Source organism: Pongo abelii, chromosome 5, assembly GCF_028885655.2.
Source record: "Pongo abelii isolate AG06213 chromosome 5, NHGRI_mPonAbe1-v2.0_pri, whole genome shotgun sequence".
Lineage (NCBI taxonomy): Eukaryota > Metazoa > Chordata > Mammalia > Primates > Hominidae > Pongo > Pongo abelii.
Window position 1 is genome coordinate 102,323,111 of NC_071990.2, and position 15,482 is coordinate 102,338,592.

The 15,482-nt window shown below is 36.3% G+C and overlaps 1 protein-coding gene and 1 long non-coding RNA gene across 11 annotated transcripts in view; one reads left to right on the forward strand and one right to left on the reverse strand.

The window, feature by feature from the left end:
- The window catches only part of GRIK2 (glutamate ionotropic receptor kainate type subunit 2), a 1,201,011-nt gene that overhangs the window by 535,324 nt on the left and 650,205 nt on the right, over positions 1 to 15,482 (forward strand). The gene's annotated exons all lie outside the window — the stretch shown is intronic.
- Positions 9,221 to 15,482, reverse strand: part of LOC129060004 (uncharacterized) — a 37,713-nt gene continuing 31,451 nt past the window's right edge. The window contains exons 4-5 of one of the 4 annotated variants that reach the window (XR_008526307.1): positions 13,219 to 13,390; positions 9,221 to 9,430 (exon numbers count right to left, since the gene is read on the reverse strand). This is a non-coding gene — a long non-coding RNA (uncharacterized LOC129060004). The remainder of the gene's footprint in view (positions 9,431 to 13,218; positions 13,391 to 15,482) is intronic. The other 3 variants (XR_008526308.1, XR_008526306.1, XR_008526309.1) reach the window with 3 other exon arrangements.

Sequence of the window (15,482 nt, forward strand, 5' to 3'; positions counted from 1 at the left end):
TAATAAATGGAATTATAGGTCTTTCTCATTTGAAAAACAAAAGGCATTTAAAATAGTTTGAGCATATACAGTATGTTGAAGGGTAAGTATTGATGATAAATTCTCTATGTTCTATAACTGAAAGAAAATTTGACTTTTCTTTTAAAATTTGATTATTGATATTTTTTCTCATAAAGAAAGCTTGTCAGTAGTAGAGAAACTACAGAGACAATAAAGGAATGTTCTTTCTGCAGTTTCAATAGAGTAATATGTATTTGATCTATTTTAGGTTGTTTTTAAAATCCTGACCTTTTTTCTTGCTGAAACTTCTATATTCAGATTATTAAACTTCAATGTCGTCAAGTCCCTTCTGCCCCTGAAGAAAAGGTAGATCATTGCTTAACATTGGGAACATTGAAGTACAATCAGTCCCAAGGTGAAAGTCAAGCCTCAGTCACATATGAGATTATTCACTCCACCTGTTTCTTGCCATGTGGCATTGCCTACTCAGAGTTGTCAGTTCCTTAGATATTTCTAGAAAAACATGAAACCAAATTTTTGTATAAAAATCTCCCAAATTTTAATTGTATGCCATTTTGAAAAAAGTTTTGAGACGTCAGATTTGTAAACACCAAAAGCATATAGCAGGTGAGGGGGGATGTGGTCCCATTTTTACCCTCTGGCCCATTCACATTTCACAGTTCCTCTAAGGCACACCTGCTTCCCTCACATCTCTTTGATCACCAAATAAGTAAGGTTTGTTTGTCTCTTGCCTCACACCGTTAAAGCAAACTATGTTATATTTTTGTATTTTCAAAGTCACAGTTACCTAACCTGATAAAACTAATTTGTGGTAAAGTGAGTCGGGAGGTTAGAAAAGACTCTAAAAACTTTTCTGCAGGATTTTTTTTTTAATTTTTAATTTTACTTTTGCATTTGGGCTTTGAGAATCCTCTTCAAAGATAGCAGCATTCAGATATAGTATTTGGTTTTTAGGTTTCTGCCTATAGATTAATTTAAACTCTTTATTTTCTTAGCTAAAAACTGAATATTCTTTTCTGGATTTAGTAGAAAGGTCACTAGATAGCAGGGCCATATATGAAGATCTGAAAGGGTTTGGGAAGGTTATGTCTTTTAGTTTTTTTTTCTACTGATACATATACTTCTATCAGCCTTTCTTTTTGGTTAAGTATTGCCCTGTTCCATGGCCTTATTTTAAGACAAGTATATTCTGGAAGAGGGAACACATAGTCTCAAGACTGTAGAGTTAGGATGAATTTATTAGGATCGATCGATACTGTCTGTGACAGAGATGCTCAGATACAAAAGAAAATACTGGGTGCCTAAGGGAGTGCTGAGTGATTAGCATGGGTGTGGAAGGGAGGCTGAGAAAAGAGAGAAGTTAAATGACATTTGATACACAGTCTTTTTAAAATTTACTGCCAGACATCCCAATGCTTTGTAAATTGATATTTTGCTTGTATTAATCCAAATCTTTTAGCATAAGTGATTATTTTAAATAAGATGTAAATTATATTCTTACATTGACATTTTCTCCAATCAAAATGATTTTTAATGCTTTTTACCTCCTTTTCAATCAATTAGCTACTTTTCTATTATTGAACTAAAGTAAGAATTTGGAAGATGTTGCCTCTAGCTCTCATTTCTGTCTCCAGCTCAGTCTCAGTCTAAGTCCTTGACCTAGCACAATGAGAATATTGCTCAGCTAACATGATCAAATAAACAAAACAAATATTAAAGAGATGTTCTGCTTCTGAAATTTCAGTATGTTCATAGCTATTTGGTCTATTTTATATTGTCATTTAATCCTTCCTTTCTTACCTCTCCCTTTACTTTCTGAAGCTTCCTGCATTCAATTCATCATAGGTTTTAGTGCATTCGGGTCCTTCCTTCCCTAGAAGAAATGAAATGGGAACTCAAAATGAATGAAAACTATAGAATCATGGATTATCTAAGCTAAAGGAGAATTCAAAGGTCACCACGTTTAGAGTCCTAAGTTTAGAGGTGAATTGCCAAGGACAGTTAAATAGCTTGTTCTAAATTGCGATTAATGTCAGATTTTATACCAAAACATGATTACCCTGGCTGCCAATCTAGTGAATTTTTTTCACTGAATTTTGCTGTTTTTTTTCAGTGTAGCCTCTGACTCCCTGTGCTTTGAATCCATTTTAGAAAGAAATCTGGTAGCTCCCCTAGAAATGTGTCTACTTTGTTTCCTTTACCTTTTCTTTCCTAGTACATTATCTCATAGGTTATTGCTCTTTTCTCTTTTTTTTTTCCTTAATGTGTAGCTCTATCAGCCTCTTGCATACCTGCTTACTTGTTCCTTTACTCAGTATCAAAGCTTTTGCTGCATCCATTCATTCAACAATATTAAAGTGAGCACATATTACGTGGCAGGCATTTGGAAAACAGAATTCTAAGACTTAGCTTCTGATATTAAGGATTGTGTAATCCAATTAAAGAGAAAAGTTATGTACATATTAAAGTACCAATTGCATGATACAGAAAATATATACAATAGTTGTTTAAATGAGATTATTATGGGCTTAAGTTTTTCCAGAAGAGAAAGGATTCTGGCTGGTGCCTGAAAATATTGTGTGATAGAAAGAAGGGGGAAATGTATCATTGGTGGAAGACTCAGCACAAGAAAAGGAATTTAGGCATAAATTAAGAAAATGAGTGTTGGGACAGATAATGAGCTAGCACTGAAGGGGCATAGATAAGGCCTTGATTTTTCAGAGCTTTAATATTTAGGTTACGGGGTTTAGAATACTGTGTGTAGCCACTGGAAAACAATTGAAAATAGAGGATGGGCTTGACTTGGTCTGCAATAAGCAGTCAAATGATTTTGCAGTGTGTTGCTTGCATTTTATGAAGAATAAGTGGATCTTCTTTCTCTTACTGAAATGAAAGCAAAAGGCACATCTTTGTCCTTGATCGCTGAAATCTTTAAGAAGTTCTTGAGCTCAGATCAAAGACAATGTTAGTCAAAGTTCTCCAGAGAAATAGAAAACACACATACACACATGCGGCAGGGAGGAAGTAAGAGAGAGAGAGAGAAGAGGAGGTTGTGGATATTTTTTATAAGTAATTGGCTGACATGATTACGGTATTATGGATGCTAACAAGTCCTAAGATCTGCAGTTGGAAAGGTAGAGGCCCAGTGGTATAATTCCAGCCTGAAGACCAGCAGACTTGAGGTCCAGGAAGATTCAGTGTTTCATTTTGAACGCAAAGGCATGAAGAGAAAAAGAAAAAGAAAATCCAGGCTTGAAGGCAGTGAGGCAAGAGGAATTCCCTTTTTTTCTTAGGAGGATCAGTCTTTTCACTCTATTCAGGCATTCAACTGATTGGATGAAACCCACCCACATTACAGAGGGCAATCTTCTTTGCTCCATCTACTGGTTTACTGATTCAGATGCTAATTTCATACCAGAACACCCTCACAGACACACCCAAATTGTTTGACCAAATGGCTGGGCACCCCACGGCCTAATCAAGTTGACATATAAAATTAAACATCACCCAGATAATTCCTAAGTAAAATTCTGAAAGGAAATAAAGGAATGTCTTCTTAAGACATGGCCAGATCAAATGATTAAGCAAGGAAAACTTACCAATTAATCTCAAGGAAAATGTATTAGAGAACAATTTACAAGTACTGTATACGTCCTTTGCCCCCAAGGAATTCTCAATGTTTTATGTTTAGTTCCAAGACATCTCTATTACCTGAAACATTTTGTGTGTGTGTGTGTGTGTGTGTGTGTGTGTGTGTAGTTAAGATTATACCATACTTTTACTGTATATTTTCTGTATAGAAATGTTTAGATACACAAATACTTACCATTGTGTTCTGATTGCCTGCCACATCCAGCAGAGTAACATGCTATACAGGTTTGCAGCCTGGGAGCAATTGGCTATAACATATAGCCTAGGTATATAGTAGGCTATACCATTTAGGTTTGGGTAAGTACACTCCGTGATGTTCACACAATGATGAAATCACCTAATGATGTATTTCTAAGAATGTATTCCTGTTGTTAAGCAACTCATGAATGTATATACATAATATGTATATAAATTATTTAAAATCAAAATTTAAAATAAATTGAATTAAAAGTAAAGACAATTTAGTAGAATAGATTTATTTTTAGTAATATTTTCTAATTCTACACAAACTCAGGATGTTAGACCCTGAATTTAGTTGTTTGGGTCATGAATTTTACTCTTGATTTTGTCATCTAATATTCATAAATTAGGAAAAATAAGTAAATCTTCCTGGCCCTTGAATTTCCTTTCTGAAGAATGAATATTATTTGCTACCTGTTTAACTTCCAAGGATAATGGATAATGTTGGATTTAATAGGAAAATGTGTAGAGCTCTGAGTTTATTAGCAGAAAAGGCCTTTTAGAGTTGAAAAAATAATTGTTTATTTACTGTGTATGTGTGGAATAAAATAATATTTATTATCACTCATGAATATTGTATTTAACTTCTTAAACTGCGTATATTTAAGAAAATCTGCTTTTCTAAATTATTCATTAATAATCTTCCTTGAAATGTACTTCAACTATTACAAATAGGTTGGTAAGGATTTATTAACTAATAGAGCAACCTTCTGATTTGGTTACTTGATAGAAGAGTAAGTCTGTAGTTTCTTTTTCTTCTTTAAACATCATGACTTTAATTGGTATTCTCAAATATATACAATATACAGAAGAAACAAACCAAAACTGAAAGCAAATAATGAACAAAGAAATCATGCCAAGTTTTGTGGTTTAAATTTTTTTCACTTTTTCACAAGTATATTGTTCTAGTTTATCTACACAAGTATTTTCTGATTTTTATGTATACATCATTCTTTATGCATCTGCCTATGATGAACTTTTAGTTATTTCAAGGTTTGCAAACATATAAATAACTGTCTTTGATCCATTTGTGTTGATTCAGGAAAGTTTCATAAACACTTGGATTTGCTACAATTGTTTGAGATGGATGTATGGGACTTTCCAGTTGTTATATTGGCTGCTTAGGCAATTTTTCTGGTGCTTACTTTTTAAGGTGGAACAGATTTTGGTACCACCCCTAAACCACTAACCTCAGCATTCTTCCTTAAGTGTCCTCTAAACCGACTTAAAAAAAAAAATCTAGCCCAGTGTTGGGGAATCAGCATAGAAGTGTCTAGGGAGAGATAAGAGCGGACAACCTACACCTCCTCAACCAGTGGTACCATGCCAGAGAATCCACAGGACCATTTGAAAAGGTGTATTGAACTTAAATACAATTTTATATTTGGAAAATTAAAAAATTTTAAACCTCAAAGTATAAATACTCTGTACACAAAATCCCAGCGACATGCAATTTACCTATATTACAAACCTGCACATGTACCCCTGAATCTGAAGTCAAAGTTAAAAAAATGTAAAGTTTATTGGAAAAATTGCCTGGCTGTTGAAGATACTTAGTTTTCACTCAGTAATTTGCAACTGTCAAGGGTAAGGTGGAGGAGAGACAGTCTCAAGATTTTTATGTTTATCTGAAGGGCAACTAGACTAAGCACAGTTTGAAAAACAATCTCCTAGCTTAAGCTTAAGTTTAGTTTTTGTGTTTCTGGAAACAGCCTTCACATGATGCAGAGCGGATGTTGGAATATATGAAGAATATTTTTGAATTTTTGCCTCCAATGGGTGAAGAAAGGTGTCCCATTCTTTCATCTTTCCCTAAGGATTCTGGGTTGATCACTCAGGAAGCCTTCCTGGAGATGAGGAGTGATGTTCCAATGATTCATCTTCAGCTTGTTCCCTTAAATTCATTTCTCTTTCTTTTGCTCTTCCATATATCAACTATCTTTCAAAATCTAATTCAAGTTTTGCCTCCTGCAAAGATATGTTTTAGATAGGCATTCTGCAGAATAAATTCAAACATCGACAAGATAATTTGATCTGATCAGTGGTTCTCAAACTTTGTATCGGAGGAAAGGGGCTTTACATAATTTAAATGTCTGGTCCCCAAACCTAGAAATTCTGTAGTTTAATATGTTACTAGATTTAGTTAGCATGTTATAAGTGCATAACTGCATAGTTCTATGTGGTGGTTCCTAGTCCCTTTATTTATTTTACCAAACACCTAAGTAACTGTACTTAAACAAAATAAAACAAAGACCTCACACACTGTGCTAGATAATCCTAAGAAGTTTTTGACCTTTAAGTTTATGATTCTTCTATTTATAATGAGCAGCGGCATCAGCTTTGAGAATTGGCAGTTGATAATCATGACTAGATGATGAAAAACAATGAGTAAATGTTGTAGACAACAGTTGGGGCTTAGATATTTTATAATTCTTCACAGAACACAGAGTGCTGGACTATCAGAACACCACTCAAGGGCTTATTCTTTAAAACCTAATCATTTAGAATATTCATATCCACACCACCAACCCCGTAGCCCAAAGGGATCTTAAACAGGTGTTGTTTTATAAATAATGTCTAATATGATGCATGATTGTGAGACTTTCCTCTCTCAATCTCCCACTAAAGGAGCCCATAATAGATTATTTTAAAACTTTGTTTTCCCAGACTTAGAAAAAGAATTCCAGCAGACATTTGCTCTAGTTGAGAGGATTCCAACTTTTCAGTTTCCATGAATACATCCTAATGGCCAGAATCTAGGCTGAAAATAATGTCCAGCCTAGATGATATTTATTAGAAAACATGGAAATCTCTTGGACAATACCATGGCACCTCCATTCCCATCCCTAATACTCTGATTATACTTTCTGGACCTTTGTTACGTCATGGTGCTGAGACATAAAATGTGGACACTACATTTGGAATTAAACTACAATATTCTTATGTATTTGTTTTAGGTAGATAAATTGTTAATAATTGCATATACTGATTTAGTATTGAAATAAAAATGGTTTTTATCTGTCTAAATTGTTGATATCTAAGTGTTTTCTGTATTGATTGCCTCCTCGGTGAAACACATACGTTTATTAAATATATTCCTATAATTAAACTTGCCATCTAGATACAGACTTGTGTATAGGAGACACTTTACTGACAGTATAATTTAAAAGTAGCGTGATTATAGATTGGATAGAGATTCCAAAGTATTAAAATAATGATAATCACATGCTAATGGAAATTTTAAGATAAATATTGAAGAAAAAACTCAAGTTAACTTCATTATTTCTCAGAAGCTTTCTTTTTGGACTCAGCTATGTTTAGCAATATGTGTCTAAATATTTTCAATTCTTTTAATAATAAATGATTCATAGGTGATTTAGCAATTAAGAGCATGTAAATATGTAATTTCAAGAAAATGCATCCAGTGGTGTGCAGTTCTCTGGAAGACAAACTATGAAAAATCCTTCTACATGGTGTAAATTTCGCAGTAGCTTACATTCATATATATTCATCTAATTACGGTTCTAGGATTACTATACCTTTGACCTTTCTATTTGTACAGGATAAATTTATATACATATATGTAGAATGTGAAAAAAATATTCACAACAGAGAATAATAATTCATTTATTGTCTTTACATAAGAGTCTGACTTTACTAAACCTGATAGCCACAAGTAAATGTTAATGGAAAGGATTTCCCAAGGTTCTTTGAATTTCATACATGTTTTAATTCCTGGCAGGTAGCCAGACTATATCAGCATTTAAAATACAAAGCTAGGATACAATTTTACCTATTTCAAGGTAGTATAGTTTGTAACTAAACTGTGGAGAGAATTTTAACCTTTAAATTTGTTTATTGTTTCTCTGTACTATGTATATTATAAGATGACTAAACGAATACAAAAATAGCTATACATTAATAACAAACCCCTATTTAGTACAATTTCTCTGTCTCTCACCCCTCCCTCCCTTCCTCTCTTTGTGTGTTTGGGGTGTTATTCTTCAAGAAAGAGAGATGAAGTTAAATTTATTTACCAGAAAACAAACAAATGCTTTATGTGTTGATTGTGAAGGAAGATGCTGAAAGTTTCCTATTAACTCTTTCAATTTCATTTCCATTTTCAATTTAAATTGCCATTCAGTTCACCAAATATTTATTCAGCATTGGTGTCTTGTCTGGTTCTTTAATTATTTGCATAACAAAGTAATTGAAAGGACCACTGGTAGTCAGATGCCACAAGCATCTGACTAAATATTTCAGAAAAAAGCTCTGTAGAGTTTTAAACTTGTGTGTGTGTGTGTGTGTGTGTATGTGTGTGTGTGTGTGGTGTGTGTGTGTGTTGTTATAAAGTAATGCATTGTAGCTTTTTTGGAAAATATGAAGTGTGAAAGTGAAAATAAAACCTCCCATAATTACACCATGCAGCTATAATCACTGTTATCATTTTGTTTCTATTAATTCTTGTTAAAAATTAAAACAAATATTTTGGTTGATTTAAAAAGTAGTACATGTTTATTGTAGAAAATAGAAAATATATAGAAAATTATAAATAAATATCACCCATTATCTCACCGTAAGTAATATTTTATATTTATCCTTGATCTTACTGTTTTGTTAATTTTTTTCATTTAACCCTTTATTGTGGACATTTTTGTTGTCAAGTATTTTTCCATAACTTTTTTTTTTTTTTTGAGACAGAGTCTTGCTCTGTCACCCAGGCTGGAGTGCAGTGGCACAATCTCGGCTCACTGCAAGCTCCGTCCCCTGGATTCATGCCATTCTCCTGCCTCAGCCTCCCTTCAAGTAGCTGGGAATACAGGCGCCCGCCACCACGCCCAGCTAATTTTTTGTATATTTAGTAGAGACGGGGCTTCACCGTGTTAGCCAGGATGGTCTTGATCTCCTGACCTCGTGATCCATCCACCTCGGCCTCCCAAAGTGCTGGGATTACAGGCTTGAGCCACCGCACCCGGCCGTATTTTTCCATAACAATTTTTAAGTGTCTCAATTTATATTACAGAGGTGCTTATAATTTATTTACCAATCCCTCTATTGCTTGGGTTTTAGAATCATATATACCTGAATTTGAAACTGGCTCTCTGGTTTTTGAGCAATATGATTGGAATATGCTGATGAATCTTCCTAAATTTTAGTTTCCTTACCTATAAAATGGGAATGGTAATATTATCTACCCTTTAAAGGTATTCTTTGGAATTAAAATAGATAAAATAGACAAAATGCACAAAGTACTTAGTAAAGTGCATGGCGCCTAAGTCCCTAATAAGTGCTAGCATAACCAGTCAATCAATCAATCAATCAATCATTTAATTAATTTCACCACAGAAAGTACTTGATTTCTGTAATTGTTTCAGCTAATTTAGATCTGATGCTTCCAGGTCTTATTGTCTCTTCAAGGGTGGTTGGACCCCTGCAGAAGTCCTGTGAAGTGTTTTAGGCCAGTGAGGTGGCCTTTAGGAACACAAAGGGCCAGTTTCTCAACCAGGAGCCTTGTGATCTGTGGAGACAGGAAACAGACATTTAGATGGGAACTTACAGGATAACATAAGAATATCTATAGTTCCCTACAATTGTAGGCTAGGCGTGATCCATGTTAGAGCGGGGAAGAAGGAGCTTTTAATTCCTGAACGTGTGCCGGTCTGAGGCTGAGGAGTGTGGCCTGCCTGTCTCCCTGCTTGCTTCCTGGGATGTCTCCTCAGTGTCAGTACTGGTGAGGCTGGGGCAGGGGAGGAGCAGCAGCAGTTTTAAAATCAGACTTCTCTTTGCTTTTTGATTTGTTAAGCAAATTCCAGGTGTCTCACTTGCTAATCACATTGTCATCTCTGATGCTTAATTATTTTCTTTAGGGAAATGAAGTTGTTTGGGGCTTTCAGGAAATTAAATTGAACTTCAAAAACCACTTCCACATAACAATTAACATTTTGAAATGGATAATTCCTCAGGGTTTGTTGCTAGGTGAGTTTACCCAGTTTTTCCTTTAAGAGATATCCTTTATAATAGTGGATTTATTTGTTCTTTTAATTATAGATCATATTTTTAAAAATTGGACACATTAAACATCCGTAAGTCCCTAGTAAAATGATATAAAAATGTGTGGCTATTGCCTTTGAGACAGACTAATGTTGTCATCTATGGCGTAGGAAATTGGTGGTGATTGTCTCTTGGGCTCTGTATTTGGGAGAAGCCTACATCATTGGAAGGAGTTACATCTTGGCCTGCTCAGAAAAAAGGAAGTAGTTTTAATGTTAGTGCAGCAAAAATGCCTAAAGGTGACTGTGTTAGTCTGTTCTCATGCTGCTAATAAAGACATGCCCAAGACTGGGTAATTTATAAAGGAAAGCCGTTTAATTGACTCACAGTTCCACATGGCTAGGGAGGCCTCACAATCATGGCGGAAGTTGAAGGAGGAGCAAAGCTACTGGCAGCAGGCACGAGAATGTGTGCAGGGAAACTGCCCTTTATGAAATCATCAGATCTCATGAGACTTATTCACTATCATGAGAACTGCATGGGAAAACATGCCACCATGATTCAATCACCTCCCACCAGGTCCCTACCACATGTGGGGATTATGGGAGCTACAATTCAAGATGAAATTTGGTTGGGGACACAGCCAAACCATATCAGTGACTTACATGTATGTAAGAAGGTGAAGTTCCATGTGGCTTGTGGGCATCATTCCCATCTTCTAATGGAGTCTATAAAACCTCAGCACAAAAGTTTTCAGTCCCATTTTAATAAGACAGAGATTCTAGAAATTCTAGGTGTTGCTGCTCTGTGCCCTCCTAAACATGCCTCCTCTAGTCAATCAGATGTGTTCTTAACACATTTAGGCTGCCTTTAACTTTTGCATTTTCTACTTTGCCTGCACACAGATATAATCACAGTGGAATCCTAAATCTTAATCACTCCACCTCCCCTAAAAGGATGTGGGCGTAGAATTACTTAAATATTGCCGTATGTTAGCCTTTGAGAGGCTTTTGCAAGTTATGAGAACCCAACCAGTTGCTAATAACCTACTATTGCCAGAAGCAAGGCATGATCTAGAAAAGGCATGGAAAATGTGGTCAGAAAGATTGGGATTCTAGGAGAAATTCCACCACTTACAAAGTGTGTAACCTTAGTCAAGTTACTCAACATTTGAATCTCACTTTTCTTATTTGAGAAATAAAGTCTTTGCATGTAGAAAACATCCAAAAACTTCCCTTTCTTTTTTGTTATCCTGAAAATCTGGGTGTGGAAAAACTGTTGAACAATAGGTTAGCTCTATATTCTACAACAGACTGTCTCTCAAATGCAGAGTTCTGTGTGTTTATTGACTACTAGCGTCAGCTTCTGTGCAGCTGAGATACAAATTCAGCCCTAGGCTTTTATCCACAGATCTGAGAGGAGGAAGGCAGGCAGGCACCTGTAATTATAGCAGCAGTGATGAATTGCAGCTGAATTGCATAGTGTGTTAAGGCTTTTCTGTGCTGGTTGGCTTGGGTATTAGTATAGTGATTCTGGGAGTAACAGACAGTATTTTAGCAAGTGTTTGTCTTTCTATTATCCATTTAAACATAATCCTAGAATCTCCACAGACATACAGGAGTTCTTTTGTTGCTTTCTGGCAGTGGATAAAAGTGTCCATTTTTATTAAGTGCTCAGTGCAGAGTTTAACAGCCCTTTTATGGACTGGTACTAGATTACATATCGAGGGGTGGGGTGAAGATAGTTTTTCTATCGACATTTGTAAAACCTTAGATTTGGGTTTCCATGAACCAGAATACTACTCTACTGATGTCAAAGACTCTAAATGTTGCAAACGATTGTCTTTCGTTTCTTCATTTTCCTTTTTCCAGGTTGCTTGGTCACAAAAGGCATCTGTCCACCTGATCTTTCCAAGGCAGTATGGTGGGGGTGGTTGGGGCTTTCTGTGAGGGTGATAGTTAGGCAGGGGAAGGAAGGTGGGAGAGGAGACCACTTTGCTTTTTCTGCAAACCCCTTTTATCAATTACTCTATTTGTTCCTTTCCCCCTAAACTCTCCTAAAAGAAGGGTCAATTCTCTCAACATCAATTGAATGAAAAATAGCAATTTGAACAGCATCTGCAAAGTGACATGTATAAAATCCAAAATAAAATGAGTCCTCGAACTCATGTAATTTTCAATTCTCTCTCATTTATTTGAAAGCCCCAGTAGCAGGGTCACTATGACATGCCAAGAGGATTGAAAATCTTTATCAGAATTTATTGAGTAGGCTGTTAATATTTTTAATATAATGTCTACATGTCTTCCCTGGCCTTTAAGAGTAGAGGTGTATCTTAACTATGCCAAAATAGGAAAGAAGAAATACTCTTACACATCCTTCACTAATCTTCCTCTTCCTTACCCTTATCTGACTCTTTTTCTGTGGTAGACAGCTGTGATGCCTTTTTGTTTTTCTTTTTTCTCAGCTGAGGCACAAGCAGGTTTTATTTACTTTTCTTACTTTTTTTGTCACATGATCTATTCTCCCCATGGATGTAGGACCTATTCGTGACACCTTTCACCTTTCCAGGACCCATTTACAGTTCTTTCTACCTACAACCACCCTTATCTCAGTGTAGCCCTTTCCTTGTGTAGCCAGTAGCTTCATTCAGTAATTAAAAGCTCATTCAGGCCCGTGCAAAGAGGCTAGGGAGGGGTGGAGGTATTTGGGCCTCTTGGGAACATACAAAGGTGGCTGAGGTCCTGAGAGATTCTCTACAGCTACAGTGGACATATTTTATAGATCACATATTAACACACAATTCTGACATGTGAGGGTGGATTTAGAGGGCCAGAGCAATAGTGTGGCTGAAACTGAGACTGTCTCACTACACAAGTAAATAATAATTGTATAGTGCTTTGCATTTTACATGCATTTACACGCGCAGTATTTATTAGTCCCTATCATAAGCCTGGAAAGTGGGTGCCATTAATTCCCTTTCACAGAGGAAGAAACAGGCTGAGAGAGGTTGAGTAATTTGTTCCAAATGTCCTAAATATTGAGGAATTTGAAGTTGCCTTAGGCTTCTGACACTGCCTTATGTTCCTTTCACTTCAACAACTTGAATGTAGTTGAATTTCACTACTGTTTGATTGGGGTGTGAGATTCTCCAATCACACTGTCAGAACCAAAGCAGGTGTTGCATGCTGTAACAAAAACGTTTTCCTTGGCAGGATGAGACATTGCTCTTCTGAGACAACCCTCAAGCAGCCTTTCCTAATTCTGGTTCACTTCATCCCCAAATAAAACACATAAAAGAATATGCTGTATTCTAACCTCTAGAGTGCAGCCCAATGTGAAGATAATAATAACAGTGAAATTAATAATGATGATGGTTATTCTTTGTTGAATATCTGACAGATGGCAGGTACAATGCAAGTGTTTTTCAAACATTATGTTATCCAATCCTCAGAGCAAGTTGATCACCCTCATTTTAGAGGTCAGAAAACTGAGGATACAGAAAGATAAGTTATTTACCTGGGGCTTCCCACCTAGTAAATTTCAGAGTAAGAATTCAAATGTAGGTCAGTGTGGCTCCTGAGCCCATGCTGTCTAGTTTTCCATGTACACTTTTGCTTGCTTTTGAATAGGAGTAAGCTCAAGAAAGAATATAAACATGTACATTATATTTAACCATTTGTTCATAAATATTAACTCATAAACATATGAGGTTGAACCATATGAAATTGCTAATATTTGGACGTTGTGGACCAAGAAAAATGGTCATTTCATGTGGCTTAAAACAAAAGTTCTTAAAATGTGGCCTCTGGACCAGCATCATCAGTACCACCGGGGAAGCTGTTAGATATACAAATTCTCAAATCCCATCCAAGACTTCATAAAAAAGAAACTAGGGGTGGGCTCAGCAATCTGTGGCCGAACAGGACCTTTAGGTGAATCTCATACCCACCAAAGCTGGAGAACCCCTAGTTATCCTAATATATTTGTTAAACAGCAACTCTGTGTCAGGTGCTGTGTTAGCCACTGGGTTTTCAGGAAGAGCAGAAATGGACATGCTTCTTACCCTCAGAGAGCTTACTCTTTACTGGCAAAGTTCCATGATGTGCAAATACGAAGTTTTTTTTTTAGAGGTATTTATATTGTATTAGTTTCTAGGTCTCTACCAAAAGAATGAAATGTTTAGAGGCACAATTAGAGGGGAAAAATGGTTAACATTTCATCACAGAGATGGATACCAACCAAGGGAGACACACTGATCCAGGGACTGGAGTGCAGGAAAAGACATGGGGCCAGTGCTCTGGACTCAGTGCTCAGGACACAGCACTGTCAAACCCTACATCTTGGACTCCTTTTCTTCCCCTTCTGTCATCTTATCTCCAAGGATGGCTCTGTTCACTTTGAGGCCATGTTTGGATGGGAAGAGTACACTAAGTCCACTTCTCAGCATGGGACAACTCGGGATGTCTAAGGTAGGGCTTGGTCCGCCTCCACTAGCTGGCCAAGTAGATACTGATCTGCTGCTACCTTCTGCTCTGAGGAGCTCCATTTTGTAGGCAGATGGCAAGGTCTCGGGAAAGGCTTTATTCCAGAACTTTGCCTTTCTGTCTTCTGTAAGCTATGCAGCATGACGTGGAGGATGGCACTCCCTTTAGCAGCCTAGAGGTTGGCTTAGGGTTTACTCGCACGGAAGAAAGAGGAGGAAGCAGGGGTCAGTGGGAGGTCAGTGGGAATGAAGGCAATGTGGGACCTTCCAGTTGTCTGCGTCTCCCCAAGCCTGAGAAATGGTGCTCCTTAATATATGCTCATTAATCCTTTGTCATTCCAAAGGGAGAAAGGGAGACATTCCTAATAATCTTCCATTTACTAAGACAGTTTTCAGTCCTGAAGGGTTAAAGAACATTACTTTATTGAGTAATGTCTTAAAGTCAGATCATCTTGGGTTCATATTTTCTTAATTTTTTAAAAGGAAAGCTTTTTTTTTTTTTCCAAAATAACACCTAAGTACAAATAAGGCAGGTTGAATAAATCCCTGCTTTTTTGGAAGCATCACAAGGTTATTTGTTCCACCAAGTTTCCAAAGAAAAGGGAATAAACATCTGTTGTATGATCTCTTAGAAAAACAACAATAGGATTTTTAAGCAATCTCAAGTACATGAGCATCAGTTCTCACTTGAATTTCATCCCTTCCATTGGTAACATGTTAGAAAATAATTTGATGGAAAATTTCATGGTGAGATTAGAATTTGAAGGTATTTAGGGAGAAGAAGAATGCTTTGTGACAATTTACCTTTTAAGTTACCAATGACACTTTTGTATGACATTAAAAATGTTGCTCCTATTATTAATAATTAATTTGAATTAAATTCCCAACTCTTATTCTGGCCTTGTTATAGGAGAAATATTTCACATACACAAATAGCAGCAGTTGTGTACTTAAAGGCAAGCCAAATGCATATCATGCATCAGAAATGGAAGTACCACCTCTGAGAATTCAGAAGTGTTCACATAATCAGCACAGGTTTTTACCCAGTTGATTAAATTACATTTCCTCTGCTTTAACTGAGGGGGGGAAATTCTAA